This window comes from Solanum tuberosum, unplaced genomic scaffold, assembly GCF_000226075.1.
Source record: "Solanum tuberosum cultivar DM 1-3 516 R44 unplaced genomic scaffold, SolTub_3.0 scf00061, whole genome shotgun sequence".
In the NCBI taxonomy this organism is placed as follows: Eukaryota; Viridiplantae; Streptophyta; class Magnoliopsida; order Solanales; family Solanaceae; genus Solanum; species Solanum tuberosum.
The window spans coordinates 2,092,218-2,098,366 of NW_006238993.1; positions in this window are offsets into that span (position 1 = coordinate 2,092,218).

Sequence of the window (6,149 nt, forward strand, 5' to 3'; positions counted from 1 at the left end):
GTTTTTGTCTATATTCGTTATTCTCGTTATTCATTGTATCTTTAAATATTGAATATATTTATATTCTATTTTAGATATATTATCTATTAATTGATCTAATTTGTTGTTATCAGTTTTTGTGATATTGAGTTGTTTATATTCTGGATATAATTTTTTTAATTTTCTTCTTATTTTTCCTAACTTTCTACTAGTATGTTTCTTCTTATATTTCTTTTCATCCATAGCTCTGATACATACAAGTTATAAAAATCGGATTAACCAGAGAAATGATAATACCAGAAAAAATAGAACGACAAGACGATATACAAAAAATAGAGATACCAGAATTTTATGCTAGAAAGCGGATTATTGGAATAGCTACTATTTTAAACGAATTAACAACCAATTATTTAAATGGAAATTCAGTATGGAGCTATTATGCAAGATAGCAAACTATGATATATTCAAATTCCAGAGAAGTCAGAGAAGCAGATATGGAAGAAATACGACAATGGATATTAAGCTTATTAAAACCAGAGCAACAGCCAACTACAAGAGCAATACGAAAGAATTTTATATCACCAGAGATAATGACAAAATATTGCAAGACTATTGGACACAGATACCCAGATCATCAATGTCAAAGTGTTATGGAGAAGATAACGTAATCCAGCTGTCCAGCTAGAATAAAGAGCCACCAGACAAGATAAAATACAAGATTGACAAAAGATGACAAGATAAATTAAAGTTGTTTGTCTTATTGTAAAAGTAAGTTAGTGGAGTAGGAATATGTAAATTAAGTGAAGACAAGTGTAAAGTGGTAGGTGTGCATTATTAGTGGACAAGTATAAAGTGGTAGGTGTGCATTATTAAAGTAAAGTAGTGTGCAGACAAATGAAAAGTAATAATTAGGAGACACATGTAAAGTAGAAATAGTATAGGACAGATGTAAAGTATAGAAACATCTCTACTTGTATAAATAGAGAGCCATTAGGCACATCTAAGGCAAGACTTTCTCGACGGAAAGCAAGCCTCCATGTAAACAAAAATATTTCAATAAAATATCAAGTTTCCAACCTAAGATATGGATCAAAACACAACAAAAATTACACTCATAGAAAAACAGGTATATCGATTTATGATCATGTATAGCTAAATCTATTGATTCCTGAATATCATAGCATGATTAAATAAGTTTATATTAGTTATTGTATACTAGAATTATTTGAAGCATGTTTCTAGTTTGCTAACATGAGGAAAAAAAGGAAAAACTTTCAGAACTATGCCATCCTAAGGTTGAAACCGTAGGCAAGGAAAGCCGTGAGGGGAGTAAACAAAGTTGAGGCGTTGTTTAGGAAGAAAGTACCTTTGAAAGTACGGTGTTAGTAGTGACAGGAAAGCATGGTTGAAAATAATCTAGTTTATAGTAATCTATTATGAATAATATTCATTGCGTATATGATATGAGGGAATTATTGATTAAACAACAGAACATTAATATGACTACTTACCTACATGATGAAATGATATTAACTTATGAAACATTGATTTTATATATTCTAAAAGATATAGAAATAATTGAATTAAGAAGAATAATATGGGATAAAATATTTTAACTTTGAAGAATTAGAAGTAGCGACTCAGACCTGGTATGAAATAGATGAAATAGATATAGACCTAGAACGAATTAATATTAGCGATCTAGAATTAGAATACTCAGACTAATGATAAACTACGAATACCTCCAATATTGGCAAGCAACTATTGAAAATATAACCTTATTAGGAGACCTAATAAAAGAAAATATAGAAATATATCAAAGAACCCAAGATATACAATATATAGAATATATTCTAGAAAATATAAAAGAAATAATCAGATTAATACCCTTGAAAAAAGAATATTATGATAAAACTTTCTATACCTAAAAGCGTACAAACAAACAAAAAAATTAACATTAAAAAAAAATTATAACAATATGAATTCCGCACCCCCCAAAATTATGAATTCTGCACCCAAAAATGCCAAAATTAATTCTGCACCCAAAAAATGGGAATTAGAATACTCAGACTAATGATAAACTACGAATACCTCCAACATTGGCAAGCAACTATTGAAAATATAACCTTATTAGGAGACCTAATAAAAGAAAATATAGAAATATATCAAAGAACCCAAGATATACAATATATAGAATATATTCTAGAAAATATAAAAGAAATAATCAGATTAATACCCTTGAAAAAAGAATATTATGATAAAACTTTCTATACCTAAAAGCGTACAAACAAAAGAAAATTAATATTAAAAAAAATAAAATTATAACAATATGAATTCCGCACCCCCCAAAATTATGAATTCCGCACCCAAAAAATCCCAAAGAATTGCTAAGATACTTATAATCAAACTTAGGCTAGTAAAGATAACAAAATGAATGAATTTGTATGAGTTATTTTTTTTCATAAAGAAAACACGCTATGATATTTATAATAGCGTGAGGAGCGTTTGGGCTAAAAATATGAAAATGAATAGCAAAAAATATGTATAAGTGAGAAAATATTTTTTGCAAATTTGAACTCAAAATATTTTGTTCCTACTTGGAAAAAATAAGTTAAGCATCTTTTTAGACTAAAAAAAGTTTATAATTCTAGCAACTTATAACATTTGTTTTGGCCTTCTAAAATAATGTTTATTCTTCCTTTTGAAAGTACTATTTTAAAAGAACCTTTGGACCCAAACTACTGCACTATTGAATCTCAAAGTATGCATTTTAAGTTATTAAACCTAAACTTTAGACACTTAAATTATTTTTTAAAAAAATCAGAAAAACAGATACATAACATTTGAAAATATCACTCCATGTTAAACTTCTTTAAAAAGTTATACTTTTATAAATGAGAAAAAAAAAGTGTTAACCTAATTAGAAAGTATCGTCTAAGTTAAATAATTATCAAATGTCTAAAGGGACATGGGTGATTTAAAGGACATGAAATAGGCCTAACTAATGGGACTTAACTTATAACTTACATTTTATTTTTTGTTAATAAAATATAAGGGTCTTCTTTCCTACTTGTTTTCTAAAAAATATGTACCTCTAAAGGTAATTATTTTAGCTTTTAAACTAGTTTGAAATTAATTTGGGAGTCCTAAATGAATATTATTTTAGCCCTTTGAAGCTTCATTTGGAAATTCTAAACTACAAGTTTTACTTTTCCTCAACTTGAAAGGCCTAAATGAATATGAATCTCCTTTGCCTCAACTTAGAAAGGCTAAATGAAAGGGCTAAATAAATATGAATTTCCTTTTCCTCAACTTAAGGCCTAAGTAAACTTAAGATGTTAACCTGTTTTTATGAAAACAAATATTTTTTCTATCATTTTCTCTAACAGTGTTTCCAAGGGTTTGTGGCACACTACTAAATTCAAGAACAACTAATATTATATCGCGCCATTAACTCGAATAAAAAGAGACAAGAGATTAATATATCACAACTTGAGAGTTATATCAATATGTATAAGAGTTAGTCAACATATCAAAAAATAATATAATCAAAGTCGTAAAAGGAAAAGCTAAGAAATGTTAAGACTCTGATTTATGAGACTCCAAGCCTTGCGATGATCTCAATAGCTATTGGCCCAATATTATGGTCCAAGAATGAGTTTTAAAGTAGAAACTACAGCTCTCTGGTTGTACAAACAAGAAGAAACAAAAAAAATGAGAAACAAATTAGAAGCATAAGAAAAAAAAAAAAAGGGATAAGGGTAACTATGATTACCAGTTTAGAAAAATAGACTAAGTAATTGATGAGAACATTCATGTTGCTGTTTTGAGACTTTGAGTAACAAATATTACATAAGACTCAAATTATGGCAATATGGAACTTAACTCACAAGAATAAACTAAATTTACATGGCAAGTAATAATAACTACAAATCATGATTCCAAAATCAAGTTTATTCAGTTAAACTTTAAACCACTACTGATGCCTCAATGCCTCGAGGATAACTCACTCAAACTTTAAGACGCTTGTACCTATTTGAAGACAATACTAACGGAATAATAAGTAACGAGGGATTCGATGCTGAAAACAAAAGTGGCAGGTACAAAACAGATTCAATAACTATTCAACTAATTAGTTTTAAGACGAGAAATAGCCGAGACAACACAACAAATAGTCTAGCTAGAAAGGGAATTAAGATGAATAACCTATTCTGGTCAGATTTATTTATTTTTAATAAAAAACAACTAACACATATTATGGAGTTAATATCTCAAAAGGTCACCCAACTTTGAGAATTTATCTAGCAAAGTCATTGAACTTTGTTTTTGTATTAATAAAATCACTAAACTTAGACATTTCTATCAATAAAATCACTCGATTAAAATTATTATTAAAATAAAATATTGGCATAGCAAAATAAATTACTTGTATATTTTTATATCAGGTAAACACGGACCCGCAAATAAATAAAATTAAAGAAAACTTATTTAAAAAATTCTGACAGACTTAATCACGGAAACAAATATTTTATGATATTGTTGTATAGTTTATGTCTTGATTTTAATAAATAAAATGAAAAAAAATTCTTAGTGAAACATATTTTGGTATTACTATAATAGCATAATATTTAGTTTGCCTCCTTAATAAAAAAAATGAGTACAAGTACTTCAGCAAAACAACAAATTAAATCCAAAACAGGAAGAAAAACAATAAACAAATGTCAAAATAGAACAGGTAAGTATTATTACTAATTAAGTTCTTCAGCGTGTAATTTTATTTAGATGTTTCTTGCTATATATAATAGGTAAGATCTTACTTTTCCTTCGTAATTCCACTGTTTGCTAACGTTAGATTTGTTTAAGCTTGAATAAATTAATTTTTAAAATTGTTGATAAATAAGTTTTGAAATTTAAAATTGTGTTTGGACATACATTTTAATTATTTTAAAAAAAATAAAATTGTGAGAGGAAGTGAAAAATTCTTAATGAGATTTCTTTAATTTTAGTTATTTGTGGGATTCATATTTATATGATATAAAAATAATAATTATTTTGCTATGCCAATACTTTTTTTAGTGATAAATTTGATTGAGTGATTTTATTGATAGAAATGTCTCAGTTTAGTGATTTTAATGATACAAAACAAAATTTAATGACTTTACTAGATAAATTCTGAAAGTTGAGTGACCTTTTGAGATATTAACTCCATATTATGCAATACGGGGGGAAATCATAGGTGAAGCAGAGATCCTTTAAGTTTGATTAGATTAGTTTAGGAAAAAAAATAGATTTTCGAAGATGCTCGTGGTGGTTCCATTTCAGCGAGAAATTAATTGAGGACTCATAACTAGCACACACTTAATATCACGTGGATTGCGAGTCTAATAACATAAGAGGCAGCAAGGGCAAGTTTATAGAATTATTTTTAACTGAGAATAAACTTAAAGCTGATGAACCTTTTATGAACATATTAAAACAGTTTCTATTTTTGTTGATAAAACTAAGAAAAAGAACTTGAAGGAGACAAATGTTTCAATGCTATTTTTCCATGAGAACTATCATTTACAGAGAAAGGCTAGTAGGAGAAGAAGAATCCTACGGTGATGTCAAAGGAACGATGGATATCAGCATTTCACAAGATTTGAGTATGTTATTAGAACACTATCATCCATAAAAGATCAACATAAGAGAGAAAGCTAATTCATAGTAAAAAAAATTAGTCAGTATAAGTGTAGACATTGAAATTTTGTGGGACTCTACCAGATGTGTTCAATTCGAGTTGGGACTCTACTAATTGTGTTCAACTCAAATTAGGATTCTTGGAGGTTACTCAACCCTAAACCCTAGTTTATGCCTATATAAAGGGTATTCAATTCTCTTAAAAGGCATCTCAAAAATTCCATAAAGAGATCAAGACCTCGATATATTCCACAAAAGACATGGAATATTCATATAGATGTCAAATATAAATCATCCTAGTTCGAGAAATACGCCACTAACGGCCCTCGAATCATGGATAAATCTTAGGAGAGGAGAATCAAGGGAGGAACAGAATTGTACCCGCTATCTTGATGAATAAAATTATGTTTCTTCAGATTTTATTTTTGTGGTTTATTTATTTCCATATGTTTAAAATTTGTTGCAAACAATAAGATCAAAAACTAATCTTA